General features: G+C 39.0%; 1 protein-coding gene across 15 annotated transcripts in view; it reads right to left on the bottom strand.

Moving 5' to 3' along the window:
- The window catches only part of NRXN2 (neurexin 2), a 725960-nt gene extending 715481 nt beyond the window's left edge, over window positions 1-10479 (bottom strand). For 14 of the 15 annotated variants that reach the window (XM_075188775.1, XM_075188784.1, XM_075188781.1 and 11 more), the window contains exon 1: window positions 10357-10479. The gene's annotated coding sequence lies outside the window, so the exon portion shown is untranslated. Of the gene's footprint in view, window positions 1-10335 lie in introns of all 15 variants that reach the window. The other variant, XM_075188777.1, reaches the window with a different exon arrangement.
- Between the last annotated feature and the right edge of the window lie 13942 nt (window positions 10480-24421).

Below are 24421 nucleotides of genomic sequence, written 5' to 3'. Positions count from 1 at the left end.
TTGTAACTTACTTAGTATTCCGAGCCTCACATATCTAAAGATACATGTGACTCCCAATGGTAAGAATATTGTGTATTTTACTGAGACACACTTAAAGTGTATCCTATGTCTGAAATGCTTTAAGCGTATCACTCACTGAGTACCCCTAAGGTCCATAAATAAATATATTATTTTTAAATAAAACAGTGTGTCCGTCCCCAAACATCTTAATCTCCCTAGTTCTTTCAGTCTAGACAGGTATTAGCAAAATCAGGTGGACAAAAAGCATTTGGTCCCCCTGAATTTACTATTATCAGCACTATTCTTTGCCAACAAAGGCTGGTGGCACTATAGCAGATTGGGGACCCCCTGTCCAAATGCCAAACCAACCCTAGGTCAGACAGCACATGATTGGATTTCCTAGGGAGATAGTGCCCGCAATAATAACTGCGGGCTCTCCCACACTTTTTTTCTTTTTAAATATTTTTTGTAACACAGCCAGGTGCACACTGATGGCCGTTAACATCAGCATGGATTTTGCACTAGAAGGGAAGCATCCGCAACAGATACATCTCCTAGAGACTACTTCCCTCTCAGCATTACGTAATTTGCAAGGCTCTCCTAATACCTCCCCCCGTTTCACCTCTCTAAGCATGGTGAGGGAGATACTGACTGAGACATATCCTTAGATACTGCATGTGCAGTTGTAAAAAGCACTTTTTGTGCTTATGAATCGGACTCACGTCTGACAATTTTGGGAACAACCAAACAACTTGTCAGCTGTATAAAAATGTTGCAGGTCGGTTTATTTAATTGTGCACATTTTGCCATTCCTCTTCCTGCTGACAAATGTCTGAATGAAGTAAAAAAAAATCCCTGGATAAATTTCTACTTGTATCTTAACTGAGCAAAAATGTCCTTACCACTACCAAGAGGCAATCCAAATTTTCACTGGTAAAACATAGATAGACAACCTAGCAAAATCAGCCATAGAATTCACCTGCCATCCATTTCCTAACATATCATTATGGTTTTGGCCAATGCTTATTATGTTTTGGTAAATGAAATTTTTTGGAAATCTGTCTGACTTTTTAGACATGTCAGGAAGTCAGTTTTCTTAATGAGACAAACTATATATGATGCTGAAAAATAGTCTTTCCATCTGCCACAGAGATGTAATTGTGTCTTCTTGGAAAGCATGTTATTACATTTTTAGTAGTGCACAATTATGAGTGAGTACATTTTTAATTAATTTAAATTCCAATTGGGTGTAAAGAATTCCTAATCTGGATAAATATATACTTGTATACCAATGTTTTTGAAGGAAGAAATTAAAGTTTTCCTGTCCCCACACTTTCAATGGATAAATGAGAGTTATGCAAGCAGTATATTGGGAGAAAACGAAAAACATTGAAATTAATGCTAGCGTGGGTCATAAGTGATAGCAGGGCAGGCTTTCTGACAATGTTGTGAGCAATATGCACCAAGTTCTACCTTCAAAACTGCAATAATATTAAACATTATGAGCCTAAGTCATTAAGGTGAACAAAGCATAAAAGGCAGTAACTTTGCACCTGGGAAGAACCATGCTGCATGGGGGGGTGGGTAAATTTAAAATGTGTGGACAGATTTATAGATGGGATAGGGCATGTCCTAAGCCATCTTAAATTTCAGTGCAAAAATAAAGCTATCAAGTATTTGTGTGCTACATGAAAAACAGCCAGTATTTTCCTCATGTGCAAAATAATAAAATAATTTGCACCCCTTGTATTCAAACATGGTTTGTCCAAGAGAAAATGTACTCTTTTTTTGCTTTGCTCTCCTTAATGACTCAGACCCTAGGAGCACAGACAGACTACGATCTTGCTTAAAAGGTACATAGACCTGTACATGGTGGCCCTGCAAAAATATGCACAATGTGTCAGTAAGAAAAAAAATTGTATGTGCTTGTCTGATTTACAATAATGTATCTCTAGATATATACAGATATATACAGTAAAGTTTAACATTTGATTATCCGAATCCAAATCCTTTGTTTATTATTAACTCTCAAACGAAAGTCTGTTTCAGGTACATATCTAATTTTAATACATGATGAATAATAATTAATGCTCAATCCTATCATGAGAAAAGTGAAATAAATGAAAGAATATGAATTAATAATAAATTGAAGGTTGTGTGTGTGTCAAAGCATTAGTATATTACTTGTAATAAATTCTACATATATTAATGCTATGAATAGAACAATGACCACCAAAATTGGATTTTATGAGGTATCTCTTATATGTTCACACAGAGGCCAATTTAATTAGCCATGAAGATTCACCATAGGGGTGAAAGCAAAAATTACATAGAAACTTAGTGGCGAGGTTACTACGGAAATTTGCTGCTAATTGAATCGGTCACTATGTGTATGAATTTTGTTATATATTCCATCATGAATAATAATAGAAAACAACTGGGCAGGGCAACCACTTGACCACCTACTGACAGGTAAAGATTTTAGGCTAGGAAAATAATTAGTAAACACACTCAAAAAAGGATTTAGATAAAGAATTGTAATTACTGCTGATGATGGAGATGTGGATGGTTGGGATCAGGTTCATTGATAAACATAAATCAAAACCAATGGGCATTCCTTAAATTAATGAATTTATTGGCAGTCACAATTGTTTAGTTAGTTTAGTAAAGCTATGGCTTCTTCTGCCAGCAGGTTAAGCAACTTATCACAGCTTGAGGTGTTTTTAATATGAACATATAACACATTGTAAACAAATACTAATCTCCATTCTACCATTTGCATAGTTCCCAACATTTGGGAATCCGGCATCGGGACAGATGGCGTGATCATATCAGGATGGGGGCATGGCCACGCCCCAATTGGATGTGACCACTCCCCCGGGGGTGGTCCTAGTGCTTTTGAAATGCTAGACTGCCCTGCATTATCTTCCCCTGCCTCCAAACAGCTCCATTGCTGAGCGCACTGACACGGCACACATTCACCACTAATCTGCCATGTACAGCAGCAGTGAATCTGATCTCTCAAATTTCTGACCTGCAGGACAAAGCTGTCTCAACCGGTAAGATGGGACAGAGCCCTCAAATAGGGACTGTCCCGCCTAAACTGGGAGGATTGGGGGGTATACATCTGGTAACAGTGGGAGTAGAAAATGTTTCATGGTTACATAGTATGTAAATAGAAATAAGTAAACCATAACACACTGTAACATGGAGCAACCATTCTAACTGTATCAGGCCTCATAAAGCCCTAATAGATGAGTTTATAGCACCAAGGTCACTGACATATGAACTGCTTTCAGCAACATGCACTGGTATAGTCAGTGAAATGTACATATTTGCACAGTCAGGCTTGATGCACATGTTTATATTAATATTCCAAAGTACAGTGGTCGCTAGGGCCATTAATTAGAAACTGAAAAAGTAGTTTATAAACTACTATAATTATGCTTTTATGAAAAATCATAGTTATGATCTGTCCTAGTGCTGAGCATGCTGGCAAATCTACATATAATCCTGTCTGCTACTATTTTGGATCACCTTAAACTGATAACAACTTTTTCTTTGTTCTCCTGATGTGCTGCTAATTTGAACCTCACATATGTATTTGATAATTCATGAGTGTATGGGGACTTTGTGACTATTTATTTTAATTGTAGATTTTATTACATTAAATAAACTAGGTTCTGCATGCACATAAACACTGTTATCTGCATCATTGTTGCTTACTCTCCCAGAATGTGCGGGAAACTCCAGAATTTCTGGGCATCCTCCCGGACTCCTGGGAGAGCAAGCAATTCTCCCGAATCCCGGCCACCTCTGTAAATTAAATGGGGCTGTGGGGCTTACTGACGTCACGCACGTGTCACCGTGGCCCCACCCCCTGTTTTTATTGGTCCAAAAATAGTGATGACCGTTTTGGGGGCGGGGCTAATGGCTTAGTTCTTTGAGCCTCGCCCCCACATACCCAGGGACCTCCCAAGAAACAACTTGCCTATGCTAGCAAGTATGATCTGCATATAATAGATCTGGATGTTGCAAAGAAATGTGCCAACATTTCTGAGGTCATGGAAAAATCAAGTTATTTTATGGAGATGCAGCAACACAGTAAAGAACACCCCGTAAATGCACACTCTCCACCCATTGAAGGACATTTGAATATTTCTTCTATAACACTCAATCATGTTTTTGCATTGAAGTGCAGTATGAGGTGCATTACTACAGCTAGCATGTATTTGAGAGTGAACAACACTCTATAAGACTCATTTTGAGCTGAATGCAAATTGTGATTTTGGAGTATAATACAATCTTTAACATCTGAGCATGCGCACAAACCACTCGTTTCAGAACTAGTCCTTTGTGCACTTGCACAGCAGAAAAACAGTGTAATATACTCCAAAAACACAATTTGCATTCAATTCAACATGAGTCCTTATATAGACAACTACTTCTATCAGAAGATACAAAAAATTTAAGCCCTCCCCCCATAGCTGCCATCATCTTAAACTAGAATAATGGGGGATGTCAAATAAGAAGAAAAGAAACGCCATTTGCTATGCTTGTTTGCCTGTTTGCTGGTTTATGAATTAACATTTGAAGGTTATTTACAAACATTGCTCAAAGGTTAAAATGTTCATTAAGGTAATCAATCACCAATTAGCTTTGGCTAGTGTAAGTTATGCTGGATGTACAGACTCCAACATTTTCACGGATATCTAGCCTGTGTGCACGGTCAGCTTCTGTCCACACTAACATGGCCAAGTCATGCTAAAAGTGGTCTGACTGCATAGCCCAAACAGCTAAATGCCCAGATCTTATTTAATTGGCCCGCTCACCCAACAGCCGGATTAGCTTGTTTGTGGCCAGCTTTAGAGAATAAAATAAAGTGTAGCTATAGTTGCACATTTACATATTGACCATATTGATGTTAGTAAATAACCTTTGCTGCATTCTATCACAGATCGAAGCACTCTGAGATTTTCTGTGTGTAGAGAACTTGTTAGACTGGATAAATATACCAGCTGCATCAGTCTGCAAATACTGTGAGCATCTGATGTCATGGAAGCCAAAGCAAGGATATTTTATACCCATAATAGATGCATTTGTGTTCAGTACATTAAGCCCAAACACAGATACTATGAAGCTCTGCATTTTTCAGTATTCATTTTTTCTTTTGACTTCAGTTCAATTTCAGTTTCAGTTTCAAATGGAGACACTGAATACACACAAAACATCATGGGCAGAATTCCCCTACACATCTGAGCAATAATGAATGTGTGACCTTGATATGGAAAGACTAGACCAAAAAGGACAGAGTGAACTGTAATTAGTCTCATGTTCAATGGGTTTGATGTAGCTTGTGTGATAGCAAAGCCTGATCATATCTTTTCAGAACTGCCTACAAGTGTTGCAGGTGATTTTCAGCTTATGAGAACATAAATATACCCTTACCCTTCCTGCTGGTAATAACCCTTGTTCTTAAACTATGCATTTTAAATTATACTTTCCCCAGATTCTATTGGCATTTTGATGGATTCCTTTACACGCACAACATTTCTTTTTACATGGAGCTGTGTCACCATGTAATAAACTATGACATATATTTTAATTAAAATATAATTTAAACCTGAAATGTGTTAGGCATCAATGCAAATATTATACACATATTCATATCACACAGTGATTGGTAGCTGGAGTTACCAAACAACATATTTCTTCCAGCCATATAGCCAGGACATCAGCCTCACAATAAGGAAGCACTATGAACATTGACATGTAGAGATGAACTGGTCCACAGAGATGGACTGGTCCACACGGTGGTGGTGTTAAACTTTAGGCAGTGTTAAGTAACCCATGCCACATGCCATTGACTAAATATTGTCAGGGTCACTGGACCTCCCAATATGGAACAACAACAGGTGAAAATCAGGACAAGAAGTTTGTGGCTGTTATTTAAACTATGGAATATAGCTGAGAAAAACATTCCTGGCATTATCTCACTTTTCTCCCCGATGTTTATGCAGCTTTCTAATGTAATACATGAAGGTGATATAACATTCACATATGCTTCTATACATCTTTTACTCTTTAGGGCTCCTTTAAAGTGGATGGCAAATAATGTGCCTTGTTTATCTCCAGAAAACCTGCTTTTGCACTCTGTACCAGCAAATAATATAGTTAATTTCCAGGCCGTAACTAGGGCGGTGTGGCATGTGCTACCGCAGCAGGGTACCAGAATACAGGGTCCAGCTACCACCTGACAATCTTCTCAATTTTTTCTTCCTCGCAGCTATTGTGGTGCTTCTGGTGACTGGCCCCACTGCCAGGGCCAGCCTTTTTGTTCTATATGCTACGGATCTGAGATCTATTTCACAAATATGCTATCCTGCGAAGCCATGTGTTGCGGCATACAACCAGATGGAACACTACAATAGCAGTTGTATTACATCACAACAGACAAAAATGATTTTTATACAGCACAGGACCATACAGTTTCAAATGTCAAATGTAAAAGTACCATGACAATTCTATATTGGTGTTTAGAAAAAATCTTTAAGTTGCATACCACATCAAACAATTATTGGCATATACATTTTTAACTGTATTTTAAAATGAGAAAAAAAATAAAAATAAGGGACCTAGTTATATACATTATTTCACAAGAGTAATATACTGCACATTATGGTAAAGAAGTTGTAACAGGCTTGTGTCTCCATTATTGCTTATAGTACATCCACAAAAGTATTTTTTAATGTTCCTATAACATTAGCCAGTCAGATTTGGTTGATGTCCTAGGTGTGACTGTCTATCCCCCTTTGCCAATTGCTGCAAGCAATAGGAGGAAAATGACAGTTAGAGAAGCTTCAATTTAACATGGTTAAAAAAGTCAACCATTCATAGCATTGTTCACACTAAGATAATCACACTCATTGATACAGTCATGCACACTAGCAGTCACACTCATTAATATGTGTTCTCCTTGACAGACACATTCAGTCTTTCAGTGTACAAGGATGGAACTGTAGGACACTGGAGAAATGTTCTGCTTGGTGTAATTTGGCAGCTGGAATGTTGCTGGCTGGATGGTAAAAAATAAGAGTGCTGGCTTGTGGAATGTGGCAGCAGGGAAAGCCACTGCCACCATTAGACAACTAAGGTGGCCTCTGCTGAAAGTTACAGCACACTGGAGCTTGCAGCCTAAGTTTTGGAGGACCATGTTACCAAGGCAGAAGAATGGACAATTTCTGCAAATCACATATCTTACAGATTTTTTTTCCAGACATGAAAAGTCAGAGTAGGATAATCTAATCCAGACAATTATATAGCAAAAAGAACAATATAACATTAAATTTCAAACTGAAATAATTGAAAGCTATAATCGTATCATAAATCTTTGTGTACTTGTATAATAATAAAAGTGAGCTGCACAAATATTAGAAATATTTATGGTAACAGATGCATGTGATCTGCACAACCTCCACTCCTAACCTACACATGTGTACAAGTATGAATATATAATATATATGCACACATTAATACACATTGCATACACACTGTCTACAAAAGAAATGCAAAGGTCATAACAAACATACAAGAGAAATGTACATTTTACATTTACACAAGATAATGTGTACACACATATGGACACATGAATGGACATAATATTTACTATGGCTGTATACTGATGTGAAAGCATTTGTTTAACTCAATGTATCTATTTCCCCAGCTAACTTACTCCTCCTCCTCCCTCCATCTATCTTTTTCTCTTGTCTTCTTTCCCTTTCTCCTTTTAATTACACCAATCTTGTTTCCTCCCAATGCATCTCTGTCTCATTCTTCCTCTTCCTCCAGTATTTCTCCTATGTCTGTTTCTCCCTGTTTGTCTGTCTCTCCCCTCCCCCTCTCTCTTCTCTCTTCTCCCATTCCGTATGTTTCTATGTTTCTCCCTCTCCCTGTCTCTACCAGTGCCGCCTCCCCCTATAAACTGCACCAAAGGCTGTCAAACATCACAGCTGCAACATTTCCATGCCCTGGTGTCACAGCAAAAGTAATAAATAAACCAATGTTTCAGATTTATTTTTTTTACAAAAACACCACAACCATCTGCTGTCACTTTGACAGAACAATAGCTGTTTTACAATGTGTAAAAGTGATTTTATTCACATGTTAATAAAAAATATGCTCCTACAGTTGCTAAAATAAATACACTCTCATGACTCGTGTTTGTCCCTCAAATGTTGTAAAATATATATGTTTGTTTCCCTAAATACCTTTATTTCTTGCTGCCATCCTAATATAATTGTTTATATAGTCTGTAAGGAGGTTCTCCCTGTGTACTCGGCATTGCAAAACACAATCCCATTCATTTATATTATTTGAAACTGAAAATCAGGATTTGAAGAGAAAAACTGAATTTGTTGTGCTATGCCATTCTGCATTGTCCTTACGCTCAAGGCATAGACAATAAATCTCATTTTAACAACCTTTATATTGACAAAAACATGGCAACATAAAAAAATCTTGCTCATTTTGTTATTGCACAAGCCGACAAACATATGCACAAATAACAGTATATGTATTTACAAATAAGTACACAAATAGATATAAAATGAAATGCACACCTTTGTTACAAATGCTGCCATTAGGCAAAATGATCTCCTATCTATTTTTCCACCTTCGTATGAGCTATTATTGTTAATAATGCAACAGTTGCATTAATTACATTTTACCAATCGAGTAAACTGCATTCTTTAAAAGAAACACACATTTTTCTTTTTTATATTGTGCAATGAGGCACCACAAACAATATAATAGGTTACATGAAAAGGATATCATTGATTCTTTAGCCTGTAAAATTTCCCATAGATTCATAAATACTATGAGACATAACTGAAGCTGCTGATATGTTTGTGATGTGTGGAAACTCAGACAACTTCGCCCTACAAACTCCCATAAAATAAAACTGGTTCTGTAGAGAAATTCCCTGCAATGCATTGGCCTGGCCTCCAGAAGAGTGGATGCATTTTCTATCACAGTCTTACTTATATGCTAAGAAAAAGACCAATGTGCATAATGTCATATTGATCTTCTGAAGGATTTAAAGGGTTTACTATTCTAACATTATGCTAAATACATTTTAATGTACAACTGCACATTTTCTTTATTACTACATTTAGATTACCCAATTTCCAGTTACATACATGTAAAAGAAACACAGGTGTGTTTATACACACACATACATATATAAACACAGTATATACATAGATGCCTCTATAGCGACTGTGTATTGGCTATGTAGATACATGTATCTACATAAGCACAAATGTATAGTATCTGTCAATGAGTTACTCTGACTTCCCCAGTATAATTTGGATAACATGAAAGTGTAGCAATACAAGAGAAGAGTGATACGTTTTAACAGTAAAGCACATTACACACCACTGACTCTTTTTTTTTTGCCACCTACCTTAACGTAATTTGACCCCTAATCCCATTACACTGTGAAAAAACCTGACAGAAAGCCATTTGAAATGACTATTTAATATAATTGTCTTAAATAGCATGTATTGTTCTAGAATATTTCTGATATGGACCCCAAATAACTCACTTGAATTAAAACTGCAGAATGCTAATCGGATTCTATAATGGTATATTTCTATATCATCCTTCCCACAACAAGGCAATAAGCATTCATTAAAAAACAGATTCAGAATGCAGTGTTTCCTTTTCTCTATTTTGATTGTGTTCTTGCACACTGATTACTCCTGTACCTTAATCCATGTAGGTATAATAGAAACAGTAATGATTAAAACATGATAATAGTATAGGTTGCTTGTTTTGTCCATATTGCCTAAAATGATCTGACCCTTGAACATGGGTTACACCCTGTATGGTTTATACAAGGTCTATATGATATCTACCATAGCAACCATATTTCAGTTTAAAAAAAATACAATTTCCATGTTGCACATTTTTTTTACCACTACCTGCAGCATTTATGGGCAATCTACCGTACTACCCTTTTCAACACCCATGGGAAATCTGAAAACTACGGTGCACATATTGCTGTTTGTAAAATGAAGCAAATTGAGTTTTCATACAAAATCCAAATATTGTTCAGGCTCTGATGCATTTGGCCTAGCCATAAACATTGCAGACAATTTATCATTCCTAGCTATAGTCAGTTTTCTCCAGAGCAACTCTGCCAAGGTAATATACATGTCTATTTACAATGAGACAATAATCAATTTTCAGCAAACATTCTGATTCCTAAATATTTTACAGTTTACAGTATTGTAATGTGCATGTAATTAGCTGCATCATTCCTTGATGATTTACCCTTTTTCCCAATCTGTGTACCTGATCCAGAGAAGGACTGCAGTCTAGCAGGGATGGATCCTTTAGAAGTATGTGCAGGCCCATATATTGCTCACAAAAGGCGATGCTGCTGCCTGCCTGTATCACAGCAATGGAGAATATGCCAGCATCAGGACCAGAAAAGACCACACCCACTAAAGGTCTTATCCACGCCTGTTATCTCTGATTGGAAGAAATGCTATGGCTGCTCCTTTTCAGCACCAGAGACAGAGGCAGCAGAAGTGTGTGAGGGTTGTAATAATGGGAGGTTTGATTGACAGTGATGAAGGCCTATGGGAGGAGATAAGGGGGTTGGGGAGACGGTGAGTGAGTGCAAGAGGAGAGAAAAAAGGGAGGGAGGGAGAGAGATAGAAAGAAACAAGGAGAAGGTATAAAGATAGAAAGAGAGATATAGAAAGCTACTGCGAGAAAGCAGCAGAAAAATGTGTAGAATAAAGAGAAACACAAGCAGTAATATATAATTTTCACTTAAGCTTCAAGCTTCTGGTAACCTCGTGTGTCTGTCTGACCATGTATCACTGTATTCTATTTCTCTCTTCTATTTCCCCTGTCCATCTCTTGTACACATACAAATCGCTTTTATTCCCTTGTTCACCTGACTGATTTCCTTTAGATTATTCCTCTTGTTTGTTTGTTTGTTTATCTCTCTTTCTGTTTATCTCTCTTTCATCACTAATTGAAGATATCTAATATTCCTTTCTACTACTCTGTTTTTCTCAATGGTTTTCTGGCTAAATCATCTTACCCTGCTTATCTATCCTGTATGTTCTCTCTCTCGATATTCTCTTCTCTCCCTCTTTCCTCTCTCCCTCTCCTTTACTGCATCTGTTCCTTGTTCTCTCTGCCTGGGCCTCTCTCTTCCCGCAAACACTTAGCAATCTGTTCTTTCCTCACACAGAATGCCTCCCATATTGTCACTGTCACAATTACACAGTACATTGAATTCTCACACTGTCACCAAGGCAGCCAGTGTCCTCTGTCCTCTGAGACCCTGTAACCTGTCCCATGACAGATCTAGACACCTGCCAGTTGTACTGTAACATCTAGTAAGAGTAAAAGAGAGAGAATGAGAGAGTGTAGGCAGAGAATGTGTAAGAAGAAGACAGGTGCAGAGCAACAGGAAAAAGAAGAGATTACATTAGCTGAATAGTTAGACAGACAGACAGATAGATAGATAGATAGATAGATAGATAGATAGATAGATAGATAGACAGACAGACAGACAGACAGACAGATAGATAGATAGATAGATAGATAGATAGATAGATAGATAGATAGATAGATAGATAGATAGACAGATAGATGCATAGATAGATAGATAGATAGATAGATAGATAGATAGATAGATAGATAGATAGATAGATAGACAGATAGATAGATAGATAGATAGATAGATAGATAGATAGATAGATAGATAGATAGACAGATAGAAAAAAACATATAATGTTGAAATAATACACAAATGATGGACAATGTGGTTTCCACTAATTTTCGTAAATGCTAATTTTCGTAAATGTCTAGAGTTAGGAGGGCAAAGGAGTGTTGAAGAGCAGAGAAAAGCTGAGTGGAAAGGCAGGTAACACACACAATGAGGAAACGTATTATTCAATGTCCCAATCCATCAAATGCACAGACAGGCAGGGCGAAAATGAAATATTGATCATTAAATGACAATAATTCCCTTATCAGTGTTAAACAGTAACCTGCTCACTGGCAGCATAGATATTTCTCTGCATGAGAACTGAAAGGTATGGGAAGAGTTGTCCATGTACACAGTACTGTGTGTACATACACTGCAGGTGAGGGAGAGAGAGCGAAAGAGGGAGAGGAACAGATAGATGCAGAGGGGAGGAGAGAAAATGGTAAAGGAGGAGGTAGGAGACTTGTCAGCTGCTGGACATGATAAGACCAGGATTGTGACTCAGAGTGACAAAGCGAAGAACCAATGTATTGATCCATGAGGGAATGTCTGTCACGGAGAGAAAATGAGGGAGGGAGGGAATGAAGGAGTGCAAATAGGAAGGTAATGAAAATGAGAAATATAAAAGATAGAGAGACACAAATAAGAAGGAAACTGAGGGGTATAAAGGAAAGACAAAAGAGATGAATGCCCTTTCCACACCAAAGATGCATGTAGCCTTATTATAATTAGGTTGGTACTGCCCCCCTATGGACAAAGACTAAGGTGCAGTTATCTATACAATGTGAATGGCATCAGGGGAAATTTAACAAAGTTTGTTTTTGTGTGTGGTTTGAAAGCTGCCACACATCGCATGCAGTTTTCAGCGCCAAACCACAGTATTTACTATCCAGTGGTTTTGAAGATAAAAACTCAAACCGCATGCCATGTGTGGTGGTTTGAAAATTGCACATGGTTTATAGCAAACCATGTGCGCATGAGGCTTGGGCTTGCCATTCACAACATAAGAGGAGTCAAATAGACATATATATATATAAATGTATTTAAGAGCCAGTAATTAATTATTGATTATTGACACTTGTGACACTAAAATTGCCAGCATGCACATGGTAGCAAATGTATGCTGGCACTTGTAGTGCCACAAGTGTGCAATATAAATTAAATTAAATAATAAGTGTTGCACCATCAACAATAATACAGTATTGCCCCAATATATATATTATACTGCTATTGCTCCCTTAATATAATTATACATGTATATTGCCCCCTTAATATAGTAATAGACAAATATTGTCACCTTAATATAATAATACATTAATATTGCCTCCATAAGATAACAAAATATAATACTACCCCTCAATCCATAATTACTGATTACCCCCATAATTAATGCGTCTATTGTGGCTCCTCTTATGTTCTGATGTTCTTAAGTCACAGAAGCTATGAGGTTGACTTTGCTCCAAATACAAGACTGTTTTAGGATCTACTGAACATGTTCAGCCGTGGGACCCACAGAACTCAACTGTCATTGCTGTTTTAATATCTGTTCAGCTGCCCACTGAGCTTAATTGCAATTGTAGTTACCATCTCTTCCTAGACCTTGCTTTGTCAGAGCTGCAGAAACTGCCTACTCGATTAACCCCAGCCAGGGGTATGGTAAAGTACCCTTCACCTCCTGCATTGTCCTGCACATTTTGGATCAATTGTTCCTTACTTACCCTAACTAATGTACATTTATCCACATCTCTCCATCATGTATCTACTCAATTTACACCCAATCTTTCTTGTATTCATTTTCACCACACTTCTCTCCAAACTCCCCTTCTCTCTCCATCATCCTATTTTTCTCTCCCCTATTATTATTTCTCCGTCACTACTTCCCTCCTTGCTAGTGTGCACAAATGAACTGTTTTGTACTCACAAGCCTACATTATCAGAAATAAACCCCACAATCACTTATTATCCTCACATGTCCACTTTTTCACCCTGCTCCTTCTCATGGTTGCTGGTGACATCTTACCCACATATCTCAGTTACTTTCTCTTCATTTCTCCTGTGCACTATCGAAATCAAATAATTGGATATAGTCATTTTAATTATTATCCATGAATCTGATTGTCTTTGTCTGAAAATATGTGAATAGCACGCTAGCGTGTGGAAGGGCGTATTTAACCACCACATGTACAAACACTTCGCTACACCTTTACACTTACACATTTACTTGTAATTAGTTCACCTTAACATAGTTATAGCACATAGTCATTTATAATAAAATGTAATAGAATTTATAGTTAAATATAATAATGTTAAATACACTTTAATGAGATCTAAGGTTCAAGATACAGGAAACATATCATGTCTAGTATCATTCTAATCCCATATTTATCCTCAGACCTCTGTTTCTATCGGTTAAGATTTTGCACCTTGCGTATGCGAGTTATGGATTATAGGGAATAAATGATCAGAATGGTATTGTGTGTGTAATGCAAATAGACCAGCTTGAACCAGCTCTTCGGCGGGAAGATTAGTATGCATTTGTTGGAGAGCTGAACCCCAACCTTGGAGGTCATCTTTTGAACTGGCCAATGACCTGCATTTCACTGAACTGTCCTGAAGCCTGAACCTATGGAAACATGCCAAATCATCTCTATTGTTTTCAATGTAACTGTGACAGGATGGACCACCTATGCCACCCTGTCTGTTGTTGCTGGAAACCGGCTGAGCTTACTTTGCCACCGTTCCCTTTTGTTATCCCAAAAGCACCCTCTTGCAGCAGTAGGAGGGGCTTAAGCTGCTACCACCACTGGACTCCAGAACCGGGTTTCTTCTGGGTCAGTGACGCTGCTAGTGTACTTCATTGCTGATGTACCTGGGCCGGTAACTCCGGACCTCTTTCTATGGATCCGGGTTGCTGTGAATGGAACCTCCCTGGCCTATCACATGGACCAGGGCTGCATGGGTAGCAGGCAGAGCGTTGGTACTGGGAAAGCTTGGGTCCAAACCACAGAGTCAGCCGGGGAACGGATTAGATTTTAGGGTCTAATCTGTAGATCACAGGAAAACAGCAATATTGAAGATATTTCCAAGCAGGTCTTTGAAGCAAAATGGTTTATTTGCTCACACACACTGGTTGAAGGTACCAGTGGGATCAGGTCAGATGAAAATTCAGAAGAACAATTACATGCTGACAGAGCTCATCCTTTATACAGTTCAGAAAAAGTCTATTTTTAGAATCAGGATATACTCTATTCACACAAACATTGATTTGCATGCATTGCAAAACCACTAGTATTTATACTTAGCTATGAAATTCTCAAAAACCTTGCTGTGATTTCCTGCATCTTTGAGATGCAGGAAATGTGGCAGCACGTAAACCTTCCTGTCTCCAAGTTAAAAGATCTAATTAACACGTGGCCTTTCTTCAGACCGTTCGGAATTCATATTCACACAGAACAACAAAAGGACCCACAACAAGCCAGTTTCCCAAACCACAATACACCAAAGGCTTGGTAAACACAGGCTCATTGTATCAGATATATGCATCAGAAATAGGCATATCCTATAGCAAGGTTAGACAAGAGACGAATTTCTTCCCTGGTCTCAGAAATAACGATTGCCTATCCCACAATATAAACAATATCAAAAAATAAGTGCAAATGCAATTACATAAATAAGTGCCCTGCGCTATTTGCTTTAAATAAATTTTTACCAAAAGTTATTTAATAGTGATCCAGTCACAGTAACACCAACTGTATATAAGCAGGAACTCTCGCATGGTACAGCGTGAGACCGTGATTGGGACCTGGGAAGTTGTGGGAGGAAATACGCTGGCAAGGCTGGTATTAGTAAATACTTAGTGCTACCAGTTGAAAAATACTTAGTTTTGCTGGAAAGGCAGGGTATTGCAAAGTTGATACTTTTATTCTTCCAGTTTCTGTGTTAGGGGTCCTTGCTGGATACGCTGACAGTCGTGGGTGTTGTTTAGTTGTACACAGTTGAGAAGAAGTGAATGGACGCAGTTTGTGTAATTCGTCCCTGGCCAATAAAAATCTCTAGTGGTAATTGTGTGTTGCAAAGCTTTGGAAAAGTCTGTTTCCACATCAAATGCTAGAGATGGTCGATGAGGTGCTGCTAAGGAAGGGCCAATTGGTTCGGCAAGGTATATTATGTGTAGGAAATATGGTGCATATGCAACAGCTTACTGCGACAAATAGATCAAGATGACCAGGAATGTGTGAGACCTTTTCCCAAGGTTGGTAGTTTCGATTCAGAGGTGTTAAGTAATGTTAGAGATAGAATATGTTTGATCAAATCAATAAAAAAGAGAATTAAAAACCATGACTGCTTAAAACTATGGTAACCGGAAAGGGAACACGTGGCAAGGTAGCACGTGCATACCGGAAGGAAGCGTTACAAAGCAGGGAGAATGGAGCACAAGTGCGCTTATCCCCCCACCACCCTATGCGGTTGGGGTGATAAGTACAGTCGATACCAAAAATGTTAAAAATAAAACAGGTAACTTATATCCTGTGCTAAGCCATTTTAACGACAATGTTTCTGAAGAAAATGATGGGTCCTCTATCATTTCAGCCATTGCCCATGCTATTAATGTGCAAGAGGCACCACACAGACCAGGAAAGGAAGCGGTCCCACCAGCAGGGGCAGCGGCTGAAATTGGTGAGAGTAGTGGAGAAAGTAATAGGCGGGGGAACATTCATTGTACCGATAAGGTAATTCCAGCAATTAATCCTGAATGTAGCAATGCATTGTCCTTGGACTAGATCTGAGCTACATTCAATTATGTCTGATTTCCCAGATCCTAGAAAAGAGTTGGCCAGAAGTCATAAATTCGTCAAACATTTAGGTAATGCGCAGGAGCCAGCTAATAAAGATTGGCGAGTGGTGTTGAGGGCCTGTCTTCCTCCCAATATTGATATATAAAAGTTTATTAAGGATTGTATATTGGAAGAAGATAGATCCTTAACGGATGATGATAACCAAGAAAATATTAAACGAATAATCTCACAGTTGGCCATATACTTTCCAGGTGTAGTGAACTGGAGCAAAATTTTCACTATTAGACAAAAGATAGTGAGACTACAGCAGATTATTTTGCCAGAGCTCTGTCAGCAATGACCCAGTACACAGGGATATCAGACATAAAGTACAATGTGCATCACAGGGAGCAGCAGTTACGGTACTAATGAATGGGCTCAAGGAAAATCTGAACACCAGGATACAAACCTCTTTATCTAACTGGAGAGGAATCACAGTAGATGCACTTAGAGAGTCTGCCGTGGAGCATGATAAAAATATATGTAAGAAGAAAGAGGCGCAAAGTGATAGGCTAATGATGGTGAGTATCCAGGCTTCAGAGGGACTACACGCACGACCACAAACTTACAACACACACAGAAAGAGATATGCAACAGCGAAATGTTATAATTGCCATAAAGACGGACACATAATCAAGTACTGTAGAGAGAGAAGATCGGGGACACCTAGAGGGGAATCACATAGATACCCACAAAGGAGACACACACAAGTTTCAGAAAATTCCCAACAGTTAACACACACGTCATAGCAGCAAATGATTTGCGGGAGAGCTAGGGATAAGGTCATACCTGCATTCTGCAGCCAGTTAGGTTAACTGAGAATCTTAGGGAAGAACCTACAATGACAGTTGATATAGCTGGTACAAAACAAACGTTTCTTGTAGATATAGAAGCGGCCAGGTCAGTGATAACTTCTACTTTAAATCTACAGGTCACTAACAAATCCTTTCAAGCTATGGGAGTAACGGGGATAGAGCTACATTACCTTTTGACCAACCTGCAGAGGTTACTATCGGGCCTCTGCACACCAAGCATTCATTTCTCTTGGCTGCAGCGACTTCTACTAATTTACTAGGCAGGTATTTGTTGTGCAAAATGGGATGTGTCATTTACTGTACCCCTGATAGTGTATTCCTAGACATACCAGGGAAGGTTGTACATGAGGTACAGGACATACTGAACACCCCACAAAGGTTAATGTTACACTCTGCCATTCTAGAACAAAGTCCATCTCATGTAAAGGAAATGTTATTGCAAATACTGGGTTCCCTATGGACCAAAGATGGACAGCACACTGGATTGATGGTGAATGTAGCTCCAGTAATGGTTAATCTGAAAAATGGCAGGCAAGCTCCAAAAATCCCACAGTACCCATTAAAACCGGAGGTGGAATTATGGGTGTATCCTGTAATTGAGAGGCTGCTGCAACAAGGGATTTTGATTCATACAACCAGCACAGCTAATAGTCTCAATTTCCCAGTAAAGAAGAGTGGGGAGAGGGGCAATAGATTAGTCCAGGAATTAGCAAGGTAGTTGAGAGCCAATTCAACATAGTGCCCCATCCACCTGTCATACTTATACAGATTCCACCGTCTGTCAGTCATTTCACTGTCATTAATCTTTGTGCTGCCTTTTTCTTGGTCCTCCTTCACCCTGACTGTCAATATCTCTTTGCATTCTCCTACAAGGGGTTGCAATATAAATAGACGAGGTTTCCCCAGGGGGTCATTGGCAGTCCTAGTATTTTCTCCTAAGCCTTACATGAATGCTTGCAATCCTTCCAACCAAGCAATGGGTCTGTTCTAATTCAATATGTGGACGATTTGTTGTTTTGCTCTGATTCGTTTATGTCATGTTTACATGATACTAAATTGTTGTTGCTCCGTCTTTCGCAAACAGGACACAAGGTTACAAATGACAAATTACAGATATGTCAGACTAAGGTTAAATACTTGGGACACTGTCTCACACAGGGGCTAAGACACTTGACAATGGAGAGAATCCAGGCAACATGAACATGAACATGAACATGAACATGAACATGACCCTGCCGCAGAACCAACAACAAATTCGTACCTTCTTGGGGATGTGTGGATATTGTAGATCATGGATCCCAGGTTTTTCTATTCTGGCATTACCATTGCAGGAGTTAGTCTCATCCTCAAAACCTGAGTGTGTTACACACACAGAGGAGTCAGAGCAGATATACTTTAACCTTAAAGATAGTCTGACTAAAGCACCTGCCTTGGAGATACCTGATTCCGAAAAGCCCTTTGAGTTATATTGTACGGAAGTTGAGGGTTGTGCAGCAGGTGTTCTAATACAAAAACATGGTAACGCTAGCAGATGGGTAGCATACTACAGTGCACAGTTGGACATTGTGGCAAGATCACTCCCAGCGTGTTTAAGAAGTTTAACAGCAACTGCTCTTCTGGTAAGTAAGAGCGAGGATGTAGTATTAGGACATGATTCAACTGGCTATACACCACATGTGGTATCTGCTCTGTTGAATTCAGCTCCAACCAGACATACCTCTTCAGCAAGGTTCACAAAGTGGGAACTAGCTTTGATGGCATCTGCAAACATTACCATCAAATGGTGCAATACTTTAAACCCAGCTACATACCTACCATATGCCAGGTTTGGATATTGAGCTCTGTATGGGGCTATATGTTATGTTTTACTTGCCACTATTATTGAAGGCTCTATCTAAATGAGCTATTCTTATGTGAGAACGAACTGGATCATATTTGATATGTTAATTGTGGCCATGTGACTATGTCCGGCTATAAATAAACATATCTTTGAAGTACTCACTATTCCTCTGATGAAGCCATGTTGAACGGAGAAACGCATCAGAGTTGGTGGTTCAGGAATCAGCTGACTAGCTGACTCCGCCCTGCTTACCCCGGGGTATTGCACTGTTGAAGTCAAATAATTGGATGAACGAAAGTATATTGGTTTAATATTGGTTGTCGTATTGCGAAGCATACGCCAGGTAACACGTGGTGTGGTGCGTTCGCACAGTAAAATACGCACGCACACACTCGCATTACAACATTTAGTTATTTATATAATTTCATATTGGTTCTGTTACACTGTAATTCAGGAGCAGATAGTAATTGGTTTATTATTAGTCTATATATATATATAGTGATTATATGTACATTGTAGTGTTATTAAAGGTTTAGGTTATAGGAAAGGTGTCATGCCTGATATCATATTGATCCCCTAATCATCAGCAGCTGTCCGGTGCAGTCGGCGAAGAGATCGCACATTGCATACTTTAGTTATTGATATTAGGGAATAATCCTTTGTATGATGCTGGCTATGAAAGGAGCAGACCCCCTGGAGAGACAACCCCCACCTTTGGATTCCTTAGATTAAATCAACCTATGATCTGTTTACACTGGACCCACCCAACATCTGGACCTATAGAAACAATCTACGTCATCTCTATTGTTCAAGTGTAACAGTAGCACCTGAGCCAAAGGCTAAGACTGTTGTCCAGCATGAAGTTGTAGTTTTTCCTGTTTTGTGTTCTCTCATTTCATTCTCTTCTCAGGGCGGGTAATTCTTTTGATTATTAGCAGGTGACAGAGACTGGTTCAGGTAATGATAAGGAGGTATTGGGGAGGAAGAAGTTAGTAGCATAATCAGTCCAGCCAATTACTCTATTCAATTCAGGGGTAAAGGAAAATTTAGAAACCTTGAAGCTTGGAGAAAGTGCGAGGGGCTATTGTCTGAGTAGCATTACGTCCGTAAGTACGGCGACCCCATGGTTAAAAAAGAGATACACCCAGCGATGCCAGTCCAGTAATATTCGGACTTGAGCAGGCATCCTTGAGAATGATTATCATTCTTGGGAGGGTAAGGTTTCAGACCAAACAAAGTGCTGGGCATGCTCACACGTGCCTCAGTGATTATATAAAGTAGGATTTAGGTTTAGGTTATAGGAAAAGGTGTCATGCCTGATATCATATTGATCCCCTAATCATCAGCAGCTGTCCGGTGCCGTCGGCGAAGAGATCGCACATTGCATACTTTAGTTATTGATATTAGGGAATAATCCTTTGTATTATGCTGGCTATGAAAGGAGCAGACCCCCTGGAGAGACAACCCCCACCATTGGATTCCTTAGATTGAATCAACCTATGATCTGTTTACACTGGACCCACCCAACATCTGGACCTATAGAAACAATCTATTTTATCTCTATTGTTCAAGTGTAACACTGTACTGTATATAATCATAGCTGCACACACCCTGGCCCTCAGTCAACTCTGACACAGTATTCTAAACAGATATACTGTCCACCGGGTCCCGTGGGTACGCAGCGTGCGCAAGCGATTGCATTGGTATGTACTTATCTTTTGGTATTGGCTGTCTTGTACTGTACTTTATCATAATATAATAATGTATTGAATTGTTGATTATTTACATCTGCTAAAATAAACCACCATGTGCTTTGGAAACACATACAATTGATTGGGCAATGCTTACTTTAAAATGATAGAATTACTTTAATAATTGGGGGCTCGTGAGTTTAGGAGTTACGTTATCGGCAGGTATGCAACGCTCACGGTATTCGGTTCCTCAACAAAGGGTGGATTGACGGACGAGTCGCATGGCAGGAAAGAACGTAATGTGTTCAAGACCTGTGGTTCACTTTGTGTTGAGAGACCGAATGTCAGTTGTTGCATAGACTGAAGGAACGCTAACTGGAATCTAGGGACAAGAAAGAAAAATGTTTCTTTTTATTGTTGTTTTACGTTTTAAAGTGTATTGCATTGCTGAGCGTATGTGTATTTCCTGCTGTGCGTACGCGAACTTCCGGTAGATTTGCCACGTGGTTAAACAATCGTCTTGATAGTTAGTATATGTGCATAGTATATTTACTTGTGAAAACCTCTGAGACATTATTACTGTTGTTGGGAACTTTCAATTTTCTGCGCAGAAAAGGTGTATAGTGTGTGATTTTGTAACGTAGATACACTGTTATTATTCATTGTACTCAGTTGCTGTCTGACGAGGCGGATTGCCCAACTGAAGGACGGTATACAGGGCAGGTATACCGAATGCGAAAACCGTGTTTTCGCAAAGCGCTACCAATAGATCGCAAGGTTTGCTAATAATTAGTATTGGTAAACAGTGCGATCTAACCGCATCGATTAGTGCGAATTGGTGAAGCAGCTAGGAGGAATTATGTTGGAAAGGCTGGTTGATTGTATCGACTTTGTGCTACCAGTTATAATAAACTCAGCAGATTTTTGTGGTTGAGCCAGGGTATCGAGGAGCTGATAGCCCTTGGGGCCCACAGTGATATTTCTGTATTAGGGATCCTCGCCTGGTGCGAGAAAAGCGAGTGAACGCGGCTAAAGGAAATACGTTCACCGAGCATTATAGATCTCTAGCGGTGATTATAGCAACAGAGTTGAAATTGTTGGGTGGAAAGAACAGAGCATTGCAGTGTGTCTGTATTCCACATAAAAGGCTATTGTTGGCCAGAAGGAACAGAGCATTGCGGTGTGTCTGTATTCCGGGTAGAAGGTATATTGTTCAACTTGGGTGCTAAGCATACGCTAGAGATGGCCATTGTACTGCCTAAGGAAGGTCTTATTGAGTCAGCGAGATTTCTCATGTGTGAAAAATATGGTGCATACGCAACTCTGTATTGTGACACGTGGGTCGAAATGACCAAAGATTGTGATAGGCCTTTCCCAACAACAGGGAGTCTTAATGCAGAGGTACTAAATACCGTAAAAGATAAAGTACGGTTGATTAAGTCAACGAAAGTGAGAAATGCACATAATCATTGTTTAAAATCGTGGGAAATGGAAGGTAACACGTGGCAGAGCAGCGAACACACAGCGGAAGTGAGTGTAGCGAAAAACGCATGTTCAGCGGAAGTAAGCGTACCGGAAACAAGCATTCCGGAAGTGTGCGTTGCAAAGCGTGGCGAACTGAACGCAAACACACCCCCGACAAATTCGGTCGGGGCGGGAAGTACAGCCAATACCAAAAATGTAAAAACTGTTACTAGTAACTTGTATGTTGTTTTAAGTAATGTTAAAAGTAATGTTTCAGGACAAAGAAGAGGGACGGTCCCACCAGCAGGGGCAGCGGTTGAAAGTGGTGAGAATAATGAAAAGGTTAACACAGGGGGAGACATCCATTGTACTGCAGCAGCAATTTCAGCAACTAGTTCAGAACATAGTCATTTGGTAGACTTACATCCTGTCTGCACTACAACAGTTCCCAATGGGAAAGCGGACAGAGATGGTGACGTTCCCTTAAAACATGTAGCAAAGCATGATACATGCACTAGGTCTGAAACATTTTCAATTTTGTCTGATTTCCCTGATCCTAGGAAAGATTTGACCAAATGTCAGCAGTTTATTAGATATTATGGTAATATGTATGAGCCAACTAATAACGATTGGCGAGTATTATTGAAAACCTGTCTTCCTCTCAATACTGATATACAAAAGTTCATTAAGGATTGTATGTTGGAGGAGGATGAATCCTTAACCGAGGATGATAATCAGGACAATATTAGACAAATAATCACACGGTTGACCATATATTTTCCAGTGATAGTGGACTGGAGTAAAGTTTTTACTATCCAGGAAAAAGATAGTGAAAATGCAACAGACTATTTTTGCAGAGCTCTAATAGAAATGGGCAAATATACTGGGGTACCAGACATAAAAGATAGTGTACCCTACAGAGAGGTTGCTGTTAAAGTTCTAATGGATGGCCTCAGGGAAAACTTGAAAAGAAGGGTGCAAACTTCATTACCAAACTGGAAAGGAATCACTGTAAGTGCTCTCAGGGAGTCAGCTATAGAACATGATAAAAGTATGAATAAAGAGAAAGAGACACTAAGTGATAGGGTAATGATGGTAAGTATCCCAGCATTAGAGGGTCTGCACACCCGACCACCAGCATACAACCCACATAATAAGAAACATAGAAAAATCAGGTGTTTTAAGTGTAACGAAGAAGGCCATTTCGCAAGAGATTGTAAAAAGGAAGAGAAACAACATGAGTTGAGGAAGTGTTTTCAATGCAATAAAATAGGACACCTAGCAAAAGATTGTGCAGACATGACAAGGACGTGTTTTTACTGCTTTAAGAAGGGACACAGGAGTAGGAACTGTGTAGAAAAAAAAAAGGGACACCTGGGTTGGGAACCACATAGACACCCACAAAGGAGGCGTTCACAAGTTTCAGAGGTTCCCCAACAATTGATTGCATACCCCATAGCCATTAATACTTTGGGGGAGAACTATAACCAACTCTAGAGTTCAGGTCAGACATTGCAGTCCTACAACCAGGGGGGTTTAATCTATGGTAAGTATTAGTGTGTACTTTTAGTAAGAAACTGAGTTTAAAAAGTAATCTTTGTTGATTTTGTTTGTTTGTTTTATGTTGTGAAATGCTTGTTTTCCTAATCGCTGACAGATGGTAAAGAATGAGAATACTTGGTTTGTTTGTTGTTTAAAGATAACTATCTTGTCTTTTCTTCACAGATAAAGGCAGACAAAAGAAGTATAGACTAGTGTTTAAAAGGGGTGAGATAGAGAAATAGAAGAATTACTCTTGAAAGACTAATTAACAATAGACAAATGGAACACTCTTTGTTTTAGGCTGCAGTGTCTCATGATAATGTGTTTGACTGAGAATCATTATCCAACAATGAAGTATATACATACTTTGCTCCAAAATATCGTTTAGGTATCTCAGATGAGTCATCAACAGTTAAATTTTACATTTTTCTATTATAAGT

This window comes from Mixophyes fleayi, chromosome 10 (genome assembly GCF_038048845.1).
Source record: "Mixophyes fleayi isolate aMixFle1 chromosome 10, aMixFle1.hap1, whole genome shotgun sequence".
Classification (NCBI taxonomy): domain Eukaryota; kingdom Metazoa; phylum Chordata; class Amphibia; order Anura; family Limnodynastidae; genus Mixophyes; species Mixophyes fleayi.
The sequence above is the reverse complement of the archived record's forward strand: the minus strand, read 5'-3'. Positions and strand labels throughout refer to the sequence as shown.